Source organism: Tympanuchus pallidicinctus, unplaced genomic scaffold (genome assembly GCF_026119805.1).
Source record: "Tympanuchus pallidicinctus isolate F22 unplaced genomic scaffold, pur_lepc_1.0 scaffold22, whole genome shotgun sequence".
Lineage (NCBI taxonomy): Eukaryota > Metazoa > Chordata > Aves > Galliformes > Phasianidae > Tympanuchus > Tympanuchus pallidicinctus.
The window spans coordinates 24,084,506-24,104,152 of NW_026294739.1; the positions used below are offsets into that span (position 1 = coordinate 24,084,506).

The 19,647-nt window shown below is 44.9% G+C and overlaps 1 protein-coding gene across 2 annotated transcripts in view; it reads right to left on the reverse strand.

Annotated features, from left to right (window-relative positions):
• The window catches only part of ZFHX3 (zinc finger homeobox 3), a 508,991-nt gene that overhangs the window by 477,395 nt on the left and 11,949 nt on the right, over positions 1-19,647 (reverse strand). Inside the window, exon 2 of one of the 2 annotated variants that reach the window (XM_052686500.1) lies at positions 274-345. The exons of the other annotated variant lie outside the window; for it this stretch is intronic. The gene's annotated coding sequence lies outside the window, so the exon portion shown is untranslated. The remainder of the gene's footprint in view (positions 1-273; positions 346-19,647) is intronic. 2 annotated transcript variants of the gene reach the window in all.

Here is a 19,647-nt window from a genome sequence, read left to right on the forward strand (position 1 = left end):
CCAGGACAGGGACACCATTGTTTTCCTGCTCCTTAGTGTGACTGTAGCTGCACTGCTCATTTTTCTTGTAGGACACCTTAAACTTGTACCAAACTTGCTGTCTGTTGTTACCCTGCAATGTCTGTCAGCACTGCTGCAGCTCAGGCCCCTTCCTATTGAATGTACCTATGATGGATTATTACTTTCATACACAGGCAGCAATACCATCTGTATTTTTCAAGGCTGAATTTCATTTTTCTCCTTCCCACTTTTATGAACAATTTGACATCATACCTGTATGAACCTCCTCCTCGCTACTCCTCATTCTGCAAGATCAGTCCAACGACGTTTACTTCATCACTCGAGCTATTAAAATATATTAAAGAAAATGCATAGAATTAATTTAGGATCAGTACATGGCTGTGCGCCAAATCTCATTATAAAAATAAACATTTTGCCTTTACTGTTCTCAGCCTTCATCATTTATTGAGTCTTCCACCATGGTGCACAGAACTTCCACCTATACCCCCAGAACCAGCGCTCACCAGCACTCAGAGAGGAACCCTTCCTTCTAGGTTGGGCAACTGGGGAAGTGTCTGAAGATGGGGAAGGTTCATGCAGGAAATATTACTTTTCCTCCCCTGCCAGACCTGTTGCAAGCATTTAACAATTTCTGTATCAGTATCACCACAAATACTGGGATAGGACTCGTCAGGTCCAAGCTCCTTACCACAAGACCCACATCTACAGGGCAACCTTGAGCCCCTGCACATCACTTTCGTAGCACCAACATTTTTTTCCTACTAAAGAGCACTCAGGAAACTTCAAGACTGCTGGTGGGAAGCTGGCCGTGTAACAGCCCTCTACTCAAGGCCAAGGCAGCCAGTTTTCAGGAGATGAACACACAGCAGTCCCTGCCTTTCCTGCAGGTTTTGTGTGGCTCAGAAGGAAGTGAATGCATTTAACCCTCCAGTACCAGACTGCAATATTTCTTTATTACCTTATCCATAAATCTCCTGAGCATTTCTCTTTTAAACATTCAAAGAGAAAACTTCAGAGCAACATAAAGGTAGGCATCTTATTGTAGTACGAGAACAAATAAAACAAAAGATTACCATCCTGACAATCTGTTAAAAAAATCAAACCAAAAATGCAAGGAGAAGTCTTGCCTGCATACCTGTTTTAATGTAGCATGCAGGCCATCCGAGATATATAAACAACAAAACCTCAAACACTGTCGACATCTGAGCGTTTTAAAGTTGCTGCAAGGCAATTTTTTTGCAAAAAGTCATATGATTATTTGTTATTGAGACTCTGAATCAACTTCAATCAACTGATAATTCAATGTCTGTTTCCAGAGAGCAAACCTCACGCTTTCAGTTTTAATGCTAATGAGTGCTGCTAGTGAGATGCTGCCCAGCTGGCCTGAAAGAGGCTGGAGTGGAATCCCTCGCAGAAGTGGAGGAAGATGCTCACATCCAGGTGGCCAAACATAGGAGAGGACAGAAAAGTTGGGCACATCAGCACCAAAAGGAATTCCAAAGACTGAACAGATTACTGTTAGAGTGAGATGGCCGTGTTACAAATAAGGGTACAAACAGAACAGAAGCACTCCATGAACACTGTTAGGAAACACCCAGACAGCACTCCCACACGGGATGAAGGCAGCGAACCAGCCTGGTGTACTTCTAGCCTAGGGGAGCATCAAGCTAAAACCTGACAGCCCCTGGACGCCTCGTGCTGCCACATGGTAAAAGAGTTGCCAGGAGAGTTCTCTGATCTGCCAACGTGAACTGAAAAAGTTAACAAGGGTCATTGCAGAACAGTGGAAGAATGTGAGATTATACCCATGCTCACAGAGAGCAGGCGAGACGACTTGTAACGACAGATTACTTAACCTGACATCAATCCTCACCAGAAAGTAATGAAAGTTAATAGAGAGTTTGATCAATAAAATATTAGAAGATGGGAATAAAATTAACTCAAGTCACAAATGTTTTGTACAGAGTCTTGTCGAACAAACATTGATTTTTAGCTTTTGCAGCACTGTCGGAGTCTGAGCCAGAGCCTCGGGTGCGGGTGGCTGCCCCAGGGCAGTGGGTGGGGGCACCGAGCCCCCCGAGCAGCTGGTCCCAAGCAGAGCCTCACTGCTGGACAGAGGTGAGAAGGCAACAAGCCCTGCCTTCCATAGGTAGATCTTGGAGAATTGGGTCACACCATCAATAGAAACACACACAAGACCCATTATAACACACAGTGCATGGGCCTGCTGTACCCTATCAGCTCTCCCCGCCCAACCAGGTGGGCACAACCACCATGGGCTGCAGCACCCCGACACACAGACAAAACCAGAAAACAAAACAGAAGTTTGGCCTCCATCTCCCAAAAGCAGAAGATCATCTGTAAGTCTTAGAAGGTGCTTCAATCCTGTACTGGGGCCTGGCTCCAAGCTGTGCAGAAGCAAAAAATAATGGCTTTTATTAGAGAGGATTGAGGCTGGCCTTTGGCAAGCCTTAGCAGGAGCTTCTGAGGAACAGAACCCTGTGCTGGGCAGGGGGACTGGAGCCTGTGAATACAGAGTTCAGTGCCCAGCTGCTCAGGTACACACAATTTCAGGCTAATTTTTATCAGTTAAATAAATTCTCCACAAGCAGATTTGCAACACGTGTGACTGACTCAACGTTGTAATTAGAAGCAGAGAATGATGAAGCTGGTTACTGACAAGAAAGCCAGGGCCAGTCTTGGGACCTTCTGGTCACACTCTGTAACCATCATGGGGAGGCCTGGCCTGGCACGTGGACCCCCAGCAGCCCACCAAGGGGTGCAGCCACGTCCTGGGAGGGCCCCAGTACCCCCATGGCAAGCAAGTGGTGACACCTGGGTGCAGCCAGGTCCCCACAGGCACCACAGCCTGCTGCAGCACTCCTACCCACAGCCGTGTCCAAAAGCACAAGGAAACAGGATCCGGCAGCTGCAAGAGTCAACTTCAAAGACAATGAAAGACATAACATTTTATTTGCCTACTGCTTTTTAACTTCTCAGGTCCGCTCAGGTAAGACTTTCAAATTTTTAATTAAAAATGAAAGCACAGCAGCTTCTGCAGTCATTTCTCTTTGAAGTTGGACATTTAAGCACAATATCTGCTACCTGTAGACTTTGCTACAGTTGTCAGTTTTGGAAAACTCTGCCCACCACACGTCTCAGCAGATCTGGATGTGTATTTGGTTTAAATCTAGTTTCATTTTAGCTAAAATTATTCACACATATTCTTCCAGCAATTTAAAAACCATCCTGAACTCCACAATGAATTCTTTTCGCATTTGACATTTCAGCCCGACGGATGTTTTTCCCATCACTGTGACAACGGTCTCCTTCCAGCTCAGTCACGGCCACTGCAGCTCAGTGCCTCCTCCCTCGCACACTGCTGCCCAGATGTGCACTGGGGGAGAGGGGCAGACAGCCCCCCACACACATCTCTAATGGCCGTGTTCCTTCTTAACCATGAAAGAGTACTTACACCCTGTGTCATTCAGCGTAATGGGATCCATCATCAACATACTATTTCTGCTGGAGGACTGCTATAATTCATAGCTGAAAGAGCTGGAACTTTTGAAGCCTCTCCTTAATTTTCAACAAAAGGCATTTGGTTCCAGGGAGACAGACGGGGCTCTTAAGAGCTGTTACCACCTCCAGTAATTATAAAAGGACAGAGGGGGAAACAAGAGAGAGGGATATGAACAAACTGGGTGTTTGTGCAGCGCGCAAAGCAGCTCCTCAGGTGCCGGCGTGGGGAGCTCAGCCGTAACCACTTCCAGTTGGAAAGAAAATTGAAGGAAGACGGAAGCGAGGAAAGGAGAAAATGCAATTAGAAACAGGAAAGAAGTCCACAGTAATGCGTTGACTGGAACACTGCAAAATGCAGGAGAAGAAAAAATAAAGATAGAAAACGTGGCCTCTTGTGAAAACAGCCCCAATTTGAACGAGTCAAACTCTTAAGCAAGCGTGGGAGCTGCTGACACGCTGGAAGCAGGAGCTTGGTCCTGCTCCTGGGAAGTGGATAAACAGCAGCCAATCTGCATTTCCTCATCTGGTGTGCTTTAAGTATTACTGGAAAAACAAAAATACTTAAAACAAGAGAAATGGGCTGAGCAGAGCCCAAAGAAATTAAATTATTCCAGCAGCAATTATTAGTTCTTAGTTATGGTTACCCTGAGTAGTGTAGTAAACACATGGACCGTACACACAGACTAGGAGCAGGCAAAAGCATTTTGCCTCGGAGAGAAAATTTAAGCTACGATTTGATGATGACAACTGAGCACCAAGGTGAGAACTGGGCAACCCACAATTAAACACGGCCCCAGCACAAGGCCAGGGGATCAGCAAGGCACAACCGCCTTCAACCTCCAGCACCCTGCCCCTAACCCTGAGCTGGGCAGGACAAAACACGACCACCGGCCTGTGTGCCCACACAGCAAGTTACCCCAGGCTGCCTGGTGCCAGCAGTGCTGTGGGAGCAGCACAGCAGCCTCTGCTCAGAGCCCCGCAGGGCCGTGCAGCACACAAGGGGTGCTGCAGTAACACAGCACAGGGCTCCGTCTTTATTTTTTAATAGAAGCCTTCACGATATGGAACTAATTATCGCCATCTGCCGTCCCATACTTATATTTCCTCCCTCACAGCTCATTCTTCAAAAACTCAGTAGCTTCCTCCCTTTACATTTGTAAATGCTGTTGACTATGGATAAAATCCATGTTTACTTTGTATTCAGGGCCCATAGGAAAGCTTGTTTTAATCATCAGCAGATGTTACATTCTGCTCTGCTGTGCTTGGCACACAACTTCAGAGAAAAATAAGAAAAAATCTTTATTTTAAATTTAAATTGTAGATTGTTACAGACGAAATAAAATGCCAAATTGTTATTGGAAACAATATGGCCACTGTAATAACTATAACTGACATTTACTTTTTACAATTATAATTTTTTTTCTGGTGCCGTTTAGCACAAGATGGTTTCCACATTTTGAGAAGGACTTTTTCCCCCTTTCCTCTGAAATGATTTGCAATCAAGCCACAGACATTTGTAATTTATTTTTATTTAATACTTTCCTACGAGTTTATGAAATACCAGGATTATTATGCTATATACAGTAGATAGTTTTTGAATACATACCCTCCCTCCGGACTCATATTTCCATACACATTATCCCTCTGAACTCATTTATAAACACCCATGATTCCTGCAGAGCCCGCTATAAACATGCAATATCTCTGCAGGCTGTTCCAGCCCTGCGGCCCTTTCATCTCCAGCTTTCCTCCGCTTCTGGTGAACCCACTTCATGAATTGGTGCTGTGCTCACTGCTGCTCAGAAGTAGAAAGGATTCACGTGTTTGCGCAGAGAAAAAGCTGCAACATCAGCCATGACCATACCTGGCTGCAGAGCGTTTTGCCCAGCTCAGCACCAAACCTTTCAACATCCACAGCAGCAAACAGCACCCGTCCGCTTTCCTCCTATGGAACCAAGACGCACAGACCCAAAATCCACCACGTGAGCCTGCAGAAGGCCACAGCATTACGGCCTGAACAGCACGAGGATGTCACAGAGGTAAATGAAAGGCTCGTAATGGAATTCAGTGTTCTTTTACAATTAAAAATCACATTTTTTTATGGGAGAAAAGCCGAGCACCGAAAGTAATGGGCATCTCATATGGTCAAATCGAACTGCCAGGGGACTGCTGCTGAACTCCCAGGCTTTAGAGGAGAGATGCAGCATTCTCTTCTCCACCCTTGACAAATGCACCCTTGCTCTGTTCGCAGCCTATCTGAAGCGTTACAGCCAAGGTAATTTTCTTCATCCATCACCCACAGCACATCACACGTCCCCATAAGAGCCACAGCCTCTCCTCCCAGGCAGCTCACTGCTCCTCCTCATGGCCACGAGCACACAGCACCCAGCTCCCAACCTCTAGCTTCCATCCCAGTGGGTAACCAGGCAGAAAACAATCCCAATGCTGCAGCAGAAAGGTATTCCTGTTTCCATCTATGTCATGCTCAACGCAGGCACATCGCCGTACCACTAAGGTATTATTCTGTGACGTTATAATTCCAGGTAGCTGCACGCTTCACACCACAAGACAGTCCCTAAGCATGCTGCCCAGCTCTGTGAACCTGTGCATCATTGTCTGTGGGTTTCTAGAGAAAGCTGAGCTCACAGCAGGGGGAGGTTGTGCTGCACCTGCCTGGTTCAGTGTCAGCGCAGCTTCTGAAGGTGCAGTTGTGGGGCTTTATATATGAGATAACGCATTTTACAGAAGTGCAGAAGTGCACACACAACTGTTCAGATGTTGTACATATTTGTGTAAATATTAACCAGAAGCAAGTTTTAACAGATTCACAAGAAAGTCTGAGATCTAAAAACAAAATCTCATGAGGAAATAAATCCTTTTCTCCTAAAAATTGCAAACTCCAGCACAATGCAAACCAGCTTGGAAGGCAGCAGACTTCTATTTTACATCACTAGCAGATACTGTTATGAATTAACAGCTCATTAAGAGAAAACCTTTGCAAACCATGAATCTAAAAAGAAAGTCAGAGAAACTGTCATCTGCAATTTCCAGTGCGCGAATAAATCTCCTGAGATGTCAGCAGACCGAGTCCTCAGCCAGAGCCAAACAAACAGGTGTCCCCCGGCCTCCTGACCTGTGACATCAGCAGTGCAATAAAACTCCTTCCACTCAGGAACAAAACCATTTGGTACTCGTGCATGGAGTAATACCTGCTTCTTAAGGTACGGAAACACACATAACAAATGCCTCCTTACATCCCAGAAGAAACAGAGACCCACGCTGTGAAGTATTCCCCCTTGGAATCCCGTAAATCATGCAGAAATTTTACTTGCCCTGGAACAGCTTTGAAAATCTGTTTGTGGTTCCTTGCACATTTTTTTAATGTATCTGGTCCATTCATAAATGAAATCCCAATGGAACAGTCTCTGTACATGTTATTTTAGAATAGATTTAAATTGCAGGCAGATTTGCTCTGAAAATTAAATTATTTTTGCACTTGAAAAAACTCTTCATATTGCCATCTCCGGCAGTAGGTCTGGAAGTTCAGGTGTCACCAGCTCTGTGCCATGGGGCCAGGCTGCGCCACCACCACACAGCACTGTGCCGTGCCCTTGGATGCTCTCCGCACTCAGCAGAGCAAAGCTCAGACTCACCTGCACTTCCCATGGAGCAGGGAAATCACTGAAAATCTTTCCTCTTTTTGAAATCTTAACCAATAAAGGAGAACCTTGCGGAGCCAAGTGAGGGCGCTGTCTCTGTGTGTCACACACACCGCCTCTGCCCTGGGCCTGGGGGAGCTGCCAGCCTGCAGCTTCTTGTGGAGAACCGTGCTTACGAGACACCACCGATGGAGGTCATGCACAGAAGAGGCAAAGCCCCGTGGTGCTTATTCTCATTCCAGAACTTAGAGCACAACGTGGAACCACATCACAGTAACCATTAAATGGCTGCGTGATGCCCTGCATAAAAAGCCCTGCTCGTGCAGTCAGCTGCTCACATTTAATGTCATTGACTGCCTCTCCGTCCATCCATCAATTCTTCTGCACTTGAAAAGCGAAGTCAATTTGGAAAGCTCTTCCAAGATAACCTTCAAAGTCATTTCCAAAAGGAACGCCTGTGATGTAGGCTGACAGCCCAGCCGCTGACGGCGCTGTGTCTTTGTGATGGGAGCTCATTGTTCTCATGCTGCCTTGCACCACTCCTGTGAGAGGAGCAGCTTCCTGGCGGCACGCGGTGCTGCGCCGTTCATTGAAACCAAGAAGCCTTTATTTCCTTTGTCACCTCCCTCAGCTCCTCGCAGTTCATCCCATCGCTGCGCTTTCATTAAGCTAATACAGTGTACACACATTGACACGGTAAATACCAACTAATAAAACAGACCACATTAATGTTGTGACATTCTCAAAAGGCAGCAAAATTAAAGCTGGGTTCATCGTTCCAGCCTTGCATAACACCTTGTGTGACACGGAGTGCCACAGGCGCATAAAGCACTGCAGATGGAAGGGAAGAGCGGACAGGGATACGCAAAAAGGCAGAACTGTACAGGATTTTTTTTTTTTTAATATATTTTTTCTGACAGCTCATTCCATTATCATTTATTTTCTGTACTTTGGATCATCACTGAAGAAATCCCATGTTCAGACAATTCGCAGTGATGGAATAAAACATATCAAAAACAGCGAACTGCAGGACTGCTGAATTATTCAAGAAACAGAAAATTATTAGAGGTCATGTTTATTCAGAAACAAAAGTGCCTTGTTAATTCACAGGACCCTCGACATTGCGATGATGTGATCTGACACTCTGCATAATACAGGCCACAGGAATTTTCTGTATTACTTCCAGTTTGAAGCTCAGTAGTCGCACTTCAACTGGAGCTTTTAGAAAATCATTCTTTCTTGATTTTAAAATATCCACCATAATGGCCATTAGGCTGTTCCAATGATTAATCACCTTGCCTGATTAACACATGCATTATTTCTAGACAAATTTTTGTCTACCTTTAATCTTATTCACTGAATCTCATTATCCATTTTGTTGCTAGTTTTTAGAGCTCTCTGCTCTCAGATTTCCCTCTCCTATGTAAGCACTTAGTGACCACGTTCAAGTCACCCCATGTCTTTCTGATAACATAAGAAGCTCAGAGTTTGGTTTTGGTTCGTTTTGGGTTTTTTGATCTGTCACCATAAGACACATTTTACACTTGTTTAATCATCTTCCTGAATTTTCAGTGTGTCCTTTTCAGCACCCTTCAAGTGTTGACACAGGAAAGGGACAGCATTCCAGAGGCATTTGCAGTGGCACAGAGAGAGAATCTCACAAACCTAAATCCTGCATGGCCAAACTCAGATCCTACACAGCATCCTTCAGGTCATGCACAGAAGGACTGCAGCAGTCCCCGAGCACTGGTATTACTGCAGAACTCTCCTTGGTGTGTTGCAGCAGCTGCCAGACCCTGTCCCAGTCACTTCTCCTGGGCAGCCCATAGCGCTGCAGCTGCTGAGGCAATGGGAGAGCCAGAGGGATGGGAAAGGATGCAAACTGTGGCTTCCAGCTGGAACTGGACTCCTCTAGAGCTTCATTTCAGTCCACACATATATTTCTTTCCGATCAGCCATAAAGCAACAAATAACAAGAAAATAGTCTACAGAATACATGTCATAATGCCTCAAAAGCACTGATCACACAACTATTTCTAACTCTTATTAAGGTCTCAAAAAGGAAGCATGCTTCTATTAATCCACGGATCAGCAAGATGACCTCTTATGGCAGCTTTTGAAACCAGCAGCATTTCTCAAACCCAATACATCACAGTTGGATTGGGTGATGGAAGCCTACTGGGCTGCAGACTGGCTGTGCTGGGGGAGCTGGTGGCACGAGGCTGGCAGCTGCTCATTGTACAGCCCTGCCCCACATTCCCATGTTAAGGGCAATGCCATTTCACAGAGCATTGAGACTAAGACCACAAAAACACAACAAGCTATATTCTACACTTACAGTATTTGAGTTGCTTTGATTGGAAGGAAGCAGACTGAAATTCCTATTAAATTATCTCCTACGTAACCCTGTGGTTTTGAGACCTTTATGTCTCCTATTTGAAGCAGAAGAAGAACCAAATGAAAATAGAAGTCATAACCACCAGAAGGAAATTGGTGAGCACCTCAGGAACTTCCACTATAGAAAAGCCCTGCTCTATCCACCACTCCTGCCACAGGCACCAATGCTGCAGCCGGGCACACCTGCAGCAGTGCCAGAGCCACGTCCCACTCCTGGGTCAGCCCCAGCAAGCAACAGAACTGCCCAGAGATGGCTGCCAGTTCTTCAGAGGAAGCAGCATTCTCCTACAGAGAGCCTGACCAAAGGCACCACCTTTCATTTCTTACAAATAGACAACTTTGAAATGGATTCTCTAAAATTATAACATTTCTTCACATCTTAATTAATGCCAAAAGCTTTGTTTTCTTTCTAGTAATGCATTAGAAAGCAGCTATTAATGTAATTTAAGTTTTGTATGGAACAGCATTTGTTTTCTATTTAAAAAAAAAAAAAAAAGTAGTTCTGAAATCCTGGCCTGTCAACATCGCTTAAAACATTCCCATTCCATGCCTCTACCTAATAAATTAAACCAGAGTTTTAATTGTGCCCATGCTTTGTGGTTCCTGGCAGTACAAAACGATCTTCTGTGAACGCACGTCCCAAAAAATCCTACTGAGTGATTAATTACTGGTCTGGAAGATATAAATATGCCTTTCAGCAAAGACAGTATGGACTGCTGGAAGCATCAGCCCTACGTTTCTCCATAGATCTCCTTCACCCAGCACACACCTTTTTAATTCAAACAAGATTCCACCTTCAGTATTTATTGGCAGCACAAAAAAAAACCCTTCTCTGCCCACTTGCCTCACTTAATAATACAAAGTACATTTGTTTGAAACTGAGGAACATGGGATGCATTTATTGGTATCTTTAAATTTCTCCAAGCTCTCCTCCTAAATGAGCCGCCCAACACGGCACACGCAGCCGGCGCCCAGTGCTGAGCCGGGCCCAGCCTGCTCCCCACCTCCTGCTGCTGTCCCTGCTCGCACCGCTGCTCTCTCACTGACCTTCTCCTGCACCAAACCAGCACGGAGGGAATCCTGCACTCTCCACAATCCGCCCCGTTTGCTGTGCAATAAACGTGCATTTGCCGTCCCACAGGAGGCCACTCCAGCGGCCCCAGGATGCTCCCAGCAGGCGAGGCAGCGAGCGGCGCCCTCTGCCACAGGAGGAGAAGAGCGAACGCCCATCTCCGTGGCATCAGGGCTGTGGCACAGGGTGACGCTGCAGGAGGGGAGATCACTGCTGAACTGCCCCAAGAGGGGAAGCGAGGGATGGCGATGCAGCGCAGCATTCTAAGAAACACCATTTATTTCAGTACAAGAAGGAACGAGGCCAAGACTAATTCAGCTCTTAATGCTTTGAAAAGACTTTTCCATAGTCGAGGAACAGACTGAAATATGAAAGGGAAACACGAGCCTGTTTTCAGAATAGAAGACCAGAGTTTTGCAACTCTGAGCGCCAAAATTCACTGAAATCACCGTTACCGTTGTGATTGCTCATTAACAATACACATCTTTCAGCTGACGTTTTTCATTTGGACCTTGTGAAAATCACAAATCAAACATATGTAAGGAGGCAGCTAACTTCAACAGAGGAAAGGTCTTTAAAAAACAAGAAAGAAAATAAACCTTTGATAAAATAATTGCTTCTACTGTTATTATTATTTTTTTTCTTTTGCTATTGCTTCAAAAACAATTTCTCTTTCTTTCTTGTTCATCTATCTGGTGTCCTGCTGGTGTGCAGATGAAAGGTCCGGCCTCTTTAAAATTTCATGCAGGGCTCTTTAGAACATCTCGGTCTTAAATGCCCATGGCAAAGACAACAAAATGTAACAGTAAATGGAGCACAGATGAAAAACCCTGTTTATGTACTTTATAAAGGTAGCTTGTGTGGCATAAGGTGTATTTTTACACCAAGCACAGGGGCAACAACCATTTTTAAAAGCACTGAACCACACAACTCATATTGACAAAGCACTGACCACAATTCAGCCTCACACACAAAAAAAACTTTAACTTATCAATCCTAGGTGCTGTACAGCTACGTTAGCTGAGAGGAATATCACTTCCTCCAGCTCCCTGAATGGAAATTGTAGCGAGGCGGTGGTCAGCCTCTGCTCCCTGGTTACAGTGACAGGCCGGGAGGGGATGGCCTCAGGGCAGGGGCAGGTTGGATATTAGGAAAACATTCTCCTCCCAGAGAGCAGTCAGGCAGCGGAACAGGGAGTGATGGGGTCCCCGTCCCTGGGGTGCTCAAGGACTGCGGAGATGTGGCACCGCAGGGTGCGCTTATGGGCACGGTGGGGTGGGTTGGTGTTCTCAGAGGTCCTTTACGACCTTAATGATGCCACGATTCTAAGAAGCTTTCTTCTACCCTCAGAGCAGAGGCTCTTCCAACACTGCAGCAAGCAGACCTGAAGAACAGAGGACACACACTTGTGGGTACTTCACAGGGTGCAAAGTGATGACCGATGGGGACGACAGCTGCGACGGGGACACGGCCCGCACGGCACACACAGCTCTGAACAACCCGCATCACGGGCGACCACCAGTGGTGCTCCAGCTCCCTCCTGGCCTCGTGGGTCTGATTCTGCACACCAGTCTTGCTTTCCCACAAATTCTGGAGCTAAGGCAAAGTAATCTCTAAGTGCATTCATTCATTAAAGTTTACCATATTAAATTCTCTGAGAATTTGAAAATATTTCTCAATAGCTGTGAGCATGTAGAGATCTACACTCATTGGCACAGGTGGTCCAGACTCATACATGGATCACTCAAACAAGGTGCTTCCAAACTTCCCAAAAAAGGTCCCATTTCCTTTTCTGGAAACAGGGCCTATTCCTGTTAACATGACTGGACTTCAGGAATTCTGCCACTCACAAATAACAAAGTTTCACTAAAATCAAGACCACAAGGCATCACAACCTGTTTCAGAGCCCAGCACCCCTGCATGGAACAACGTTGCAGACAAAGGACGACATCAGCGTGGGTGAGTCATGGATGCTCAGAGCTGAGTCACGGTTTATAATAAGAGGCTCTCTGTGGCCACGGGCCTTCTTCACACAGTGCTAATAAGACCAGAATGGCCCCTAATTGCATGAGCCACAATAGAGAAAACGATTGGCTCCTTGAGTCAAAACCGAGTGCGCACATCCAGAGCAAAAGCTCATGTGACTCTGCAGCCATTTTTTGTGAAGGTATCAATGGGAATACAAAGCATCAAATGTGTGCATTCCCAAACAACTAAAGAGCTGGAGAAGCCGCTTTGAGTAGAGATGAAGTTGAAAGGAACGTTATTTTCACACTAAGATACAGAAATTCAACAGTCTTTGAACTGTTTAAAGAAACATTTGAACAGATAGCAGACAAGGAAAAAAAATCAGCTTTAAGGAACTAAAGAAAGCTTAAAGGAACTGAAACAATGAAAGACATTAAACCAATTATGGTTTTGTATCAACTCGTAAAAAATTCTTCATGTTTTAAAGCAAGAAATAACACATCTGCTTGGAAAGTTCTATTACTTCATTATGACACACACGGAGACTTTCAAAAGATCTCTGGGTGTGCTGCTGTGGAAGGGATTAACTGAAGATCAATTGCCAATACTTTCAATTTGCATTCATTTTGCAATTTCCCAAAGCCCCGACTTCCTGCTTTCCTGCTCACATGCAAAAATCTGGCTGGCCAGGGAGCAGGACGCTCCCAGCCACCAGCAGCTCTCCAAACATGAAAAGCCCATCAAGTATGTCTTAACACGAGATGTGCTCCTCACGTCCAGGCACCGCCCCATCCCACAGCGAGGGCCGCACTGATGAGGAAACACGGGGTGGGCAGTTAGGCAGAATTTACCTATTTCCCATAGGCGCTTCAGGCCTTCCACTGGGTCTGCCAATACTTGGAGGAGAAAAATAACTGGAAAATACTGCAAGAAATAGGCAGGACACAGACTGCGCTTGGATACGAGGTAACCTCTCCACAGCCCGCGCACAGCTGAGCCCTTCAGGAATGGCGGACACCCTTAAGGAGCGATCTTAAGGCAGACAAAAGGCACTGCCGCAAGCGCCAGCCCCGGCACGAGAGCTGTGCTCCGCGTTGGCTGTGAGCGCAGCCTTACTTCTGAGCACGTGGATTGCGGGCACGTGAACGAGTTTTCTGTCAAAGCGAATTCAGTGGCTCTGCAACGAGCTTCCCATCAGCTCGTCCACCACAGCCCAGCCGCCAGGCTTCTCGAAACAAAAGAATACATTTTTCTTCTCAGACACATAAGGAAAAATTTTATTATGCTTTAGTGTACATCTATGATTAGAATAACAGAAGGAACAATTTATTTGTGAAGAAAAAGGCATAAGAAAACAACACCCAAGTCTTCATAGGCTGGGATAAAAGCATTTTAGCAAGGAGCATTTTAAGAAGTCATTAAACTCATATCCATCACTTCCTGAACCTAATGTCTTTCTGCTTCTTCTCTAGTATCTTCAAAAAAAAACAACACAGAAGCAGATCAGTAGTATTTGGCCTGTCACAGACTCATAATGAATTAAAGCCTTGCATGTTTAATCCCATCAGAAACATTCCCACACGCCCTGGTGACAAAGCGCACGCAAAGCACAACGCCGAGAGATAAAGCATGTTGAGAAGTCCACACAAACAGATTTTTAAAGTGTTTTAATGCAAGTTGGATGGCAGTGCTCCATTTTCCTGCACCATGCAGCAGCAAATTAAAACTGAGCATCCCGGGATTTGTAAAATCCAAAGGTACTCAGCATCTCCCAGCAGTCCCACAGCAATACTGCACACATCCCTGCTAGGGCAGGCTTCAGCAGCCCCAGCTGAGCAGCCACCCCCAGGCACAGAGCTCTGCAGGCACAGCACAACTCCCACCACGTCCCCACAGCAGCACAGACAGCACTGGTGGATCAGGAGGTGCTGGGGCTCACAAGGAGAAACTCAGCAGCGCCCAGCCCTGATTGTGAAAGGTGGAGCAGAGCTCTTGAGGACACTGCTTTGGAATGCATTCCTTTTTTGGAATGATAACACCAAAAAAGGAGCCCAATTTTTTTTTTTTTTTTTTTCCCCAGATCTTCTGCTAGATTAATACTCACACGAGATACCCAGTCTCAAATCATTTCATAAACATTAGGAGAAGAAGAATGCACTGATTGCATTGACTTAAACTTCCACTGGGCAGAAGTACCTCACGCCCTCCCAGCCTCCACTCGCTGTGCACCACCAGTCAGGCCAAGCCCACACTGCAGACCTGAGTTCCAATACAGTACAACAAGCACAAAGAGACAAACAAGTGAGCCTTCTCCTTCGTATTTTTCCCTGCTTAGACTGGATTCACCACTAGGAAAAAGACAGTTATCCCTGCTCCCAGCAGTACTTAGATAAGCACACATAGAATGCCCACAGGCTACAGTTTTTCATTTTCCTCTTGGCCGATCTACAACTAAGCTGCCAAAATAAACAAACTTGCCTTCTAGTCAGGCTCAAAATGAACCAGCAAACTGAATTTTTATGTCATAAAAGGAAGCAAAAAAATAAGCAGCAGCAGCTAAAATGCTTAAAATATCAACACGTTTTTTTTCCAAGAAGGAGGAAAAATAAATGCATGAAGACAAGTTATTAAGCAGTGCTTACAGATGGTAATTACTCAATCCTCAATGCATCTGACACAGTATTACAATTACAGACTTCATTCTAAAATCACCGGAGAAAGTTTGGCCCTGTGACACCAGGGAACAAAAAATAGATTTTTTAGGTCAGAAGAGGAAGCAGCACATATTTCGGAAGCCACCTCATCCAACTCATTCTTTGCAGAGCACCAGCTTCAATTAGCAACACATTTTGGAGTAGCATTTTTGCTTCAACACAGACAGGACAGCAGAGCCAGAGCCCAAAATCCTTTGGTTGCAGGTGACCATTAAAAGATACCTGTGCTCTCCTCCCCTGAGCCTCGTCTGGAAGAAAGCACAGAATTCAAATATTTCCATTTGTGGCCAACCCTGTGGCAAATAGTAAGATAAAAGATGAGGGAAAAAGTACAGTTTGCTCATTCTTGGCAGTGAGAATCACGAACAGCTGCTGGATCTCAGAATACAGTAGTGAGCTCTTCTGCACATCTCTTGCAGCAGCCAAGTCCTGCCTCAGCTTACCAACACCTGCGGCATCCCACAAGCTGTGTGCAACCAAGAGCCTCCCAGGCAGCAGCTGCAGGGACCACCTTGCACCAGAAACCCAGGGGGAGAACCCTGACCTGCAGCCACAGCCTCAGTCCTGCAGAGGACTTCTCATCACCCTACCGCCGTCACAGAACCACAGAACTGCAGGGGTTGGGAGGGATCTCTGGAGGTAATCGAGTCCAACCCACTGCTAAAGCAGGCTCCCAGATGGGCCTTCTGTGCACGTTGGAAGGCTGAGGGCAGGGGATTTGGTGTCACACAAAGAACATCATCACTGCTTGAGCTGCGAGGCCAGGATAATTTCCCATTTAATCTCAGAGAGATTTTGGCTGAACCCTACTTCTGACATTTCCACAACTAGAGGTGTTTGACACTGCATACCTAATAACATTCTTTTTACTTAGCGTTTTTGTGTGCAACCAATAACCTAGACTAAAAAGTAACATTGATGTATAGATAATGCACTACCAAACCCAAGATTTTTCTGCTATAGTATTTCATTTGCACACTGAGGTCATGTGGAGTATCTTTCCCTTTATAGGATAACTAAAGGCAAAGAGGAATCTGTTGCGATAACATGCAAATAAGTATGGTGCATTCATACGAGACCAAACCGCCGAGTAATAAAAAGGAAGGAAAACTACACAGCAGGACAGATATTTCCAGCATTAATGTAACATTTACACCTGCTGTGCAAACGCAAATTCTGTGTATGTGAATTAACACTTGTTCTTATTTTTCTCACCTTTTTTTTTATAGAGCAGAAGCCCTATGTGCATCTTTACTTGAACTGATATTAAGAAGTACCCTTAACTGCAAAGATTATTTCTATTTCTATCCACATGTGGAAAATGGGGTTGTTACAAACAGTTCCTGGGGGGCACTTTAAAAACTTGTGCCAAAAAATAAGAAACGTCAGTTTGCTTCTCATCCTTTTATCATTACAATACCTTAAAAAAAAAATAATAAATCACTTCCTCTAAATGCTCATCTAAACACAGGTAAGAAGGACTAAATCAATTTAATACTAGCTTGTCCATCTGCTTTTCCAGCAAAGCTCAACAAAGAGCTCTTGGACATTATGTGGATGGAGACTGCTCTCTTACTTCTTACCTTGGTTTCTTGCACCAACATTCTCTTAAGGCTGATCCTCCTTAAAGCAGCCCTGCACGTGCCATTGGTTCACGCGTTTATTTCCACAATTAGTCCTCCCACAATCTTTAACTAGTTTCCTGTAGGTAAAAATTTTAGCCTTTATATTTTACCTTGTCGGTAAAAATATACCTTTTTCATGATAACCTGATACGTTTTAATGTCCAAATGGACACTACGAAAGCAGACTGTTCTGGAAAAAAAACCACCACCATAGAGGCAGAGTATCGCCAAGCATACAACTATCACAGCAAACCTCAAGCAGATGACTGCACGACAGGTCGCAGGCTGACCCACTGCCCTCCTTTGCTTAATGTGTGTCACTCAACAACAAAAGGAAGGCGTTCTGCACCCTGAAGGTCCCCTCAGGAAATGCATCACTAAGCTCTCCGTCCCGGATGACAAAGGGAAACCAGTGCTCAGCTGCTTGTCAGCCGTGCTGGGATGGTCTCACGGAAAATCAGAGCTGCAACCACACTGGCAGCATTTCTTGATGCACGAGGTGAATGGACTTCAGACACAGCTGAGAACCCGCCAGCATTCACAAGTGCTGTGATGTTTCAACGACACACCTTCTCCTTTGAGCTGGGCTTTAGGGTGGTATGCATGTGCCCAACCATGAGACAACGCTTTCAGTTTGTGCCTTGAGGCATTCCTTGTTTCTTCTGATGCACCTTCACAAAGTATGATCGCCATCTTCTATTGTTCAGACTTATAACATGGCCATTACCCAAGTCTCATTTCTTTTTCTCTTCCATCAAATCTAACTTGTTCCTTTTTCCTGCCTGACATCATTAGGACACAACTTTGCCTTTTCATCCAACTAGATGCCTTGACCATGTCTTCATCCTATAGCTTCACAACTCCCACAGCCTTCTTCTCTCATTTAAAAAACAGCAACTAATCATTATCTTGACTCATTTATGATAATGTAAGAAATCCATCTTGTGGGAATCAAATGTGGTTTCTGCATTAGAAACATATTTTTTTAATTTCATGATCTCCGCTATCATAGTTCTTTTTGGGAGTCCTTCTACTTCACTTGGGGAAGATCTCTGATAGCTTACATCACTGATCCTCTAGATGAACCTTCCCAGGAAGGCACACTCTGTATATAGGTGTATAGATGTATATTTTGTCACACACACTGCAAAAAATATCCTGCACGAGAGCAAACCAGAGAACAAGTGATGGCCTCCCCCAAGAAGCGCCTGAAGAGACATGGGAAGGCCTGGCATCATCCCCCAGTGCTCTTTGTTCAACGAAGACTTCAAAGAAAATCACAGTATCAATACAAGGAGAGTACCAAGACATCTTGGAAACAACAGGACGGCTGCTGACTGACCAGATAACAAATAAAGTAACTCGCAAATAACAAATGCAAACCTTCTGATAAGATTGTGAACCTGGAGTACGCAGCCAGTGGGGAAACAGGGGAGGTGGGGGAGGCAAGGGGGAGAAAGCAGGGTATAAAGGCTGTCATGTTGTGTCCATAGGCGCTCCTGCTTGCGGGACGCCGCCATTGCAATCGGAATAAAATCTGCTTTTATCAGAGATACCGTCCTGACAAAATTACTTGGGTATTTCCAACAATCTTCACAGCTCTATTGTTTATCCTCTTCAATATACAAAAAAAAAAAAAAAAAAAAAAAAAGGATGCATCTTTATTTTCAAGCTGTTTCGCCATTTTCTGAGTTTGGAGTTAGCAGAAGGCCCCACTGTTTTGCTGCTGTTCCACCACTGAAATCCTCACCTTAACTTCACCGAAGCTGTTTGCCAACTCATTTCAAAGTATTTTCACCTTCTCCTATCACACAGTTGTTACACAGGAGCATCTCAACAAACAGATGCTCACTGCTCCCATGGAACCAAGCCCTTCTCAGGATGCCTGTCACAAGCCCACAGCAGACACAGCCATTGCTCCTGGGCCTGCTGACAGCGTCCCACCATCTCCCTTCTGTCCATCGTCTCTACCTGCTGCCAGGAGGGTGTCTGCAGGGCAAGCACTGCTGAGGAGCCACCAGCTGGGCAGCAGCTCTTGTGCATCCCACAGCACATCTGGCACTCACTCATCCTCATAGGTAATTTTTACTGAATTCAAGAGAGGTCAGACACAATACAGCTCACTTGTTTACACTGCACCGCTTGCTATGACGCATACGTAAATCATACTTCAGTCGGCTCAGTAAGTAGAATCCAGATGCTTTCAAATTTCTGGTAATCTGACAGAAGCAGTGATAGAGGAGACTTCATTACCTTTGTTCAGCTAATTAGAATGAAAAGAAACTTGCAATACTTCTTTGCCAGCGTGAGCATTAGTGAACATACAGTAAGGCAACACAGTACCACCAGAAACTTCTCTGACAGATAATTTTGTCTTTTTGAAGTCTGACACAAAGCAGGAATAATTAGGGTGATAAAGTCAAAGCAGCCCCAGTAAATTCAGCTAAATCTGGTATCAACACAGCTGGGATACTTATTTGCATGTTTAAATTACTCAAGTGACTAATCTTATAATTTCTTTTTCAATTGCTGAATGCCTCACTTTTAACATTAGCCCCCTGAGAAGAAGAGACACAGTGCATGGTGCTGGTAAAGTTTAAAACTTGTTATTTTAGAAGATTGTCATAATATTGCATACATTATCTCTCATTTAATAAAAAATTAATTGT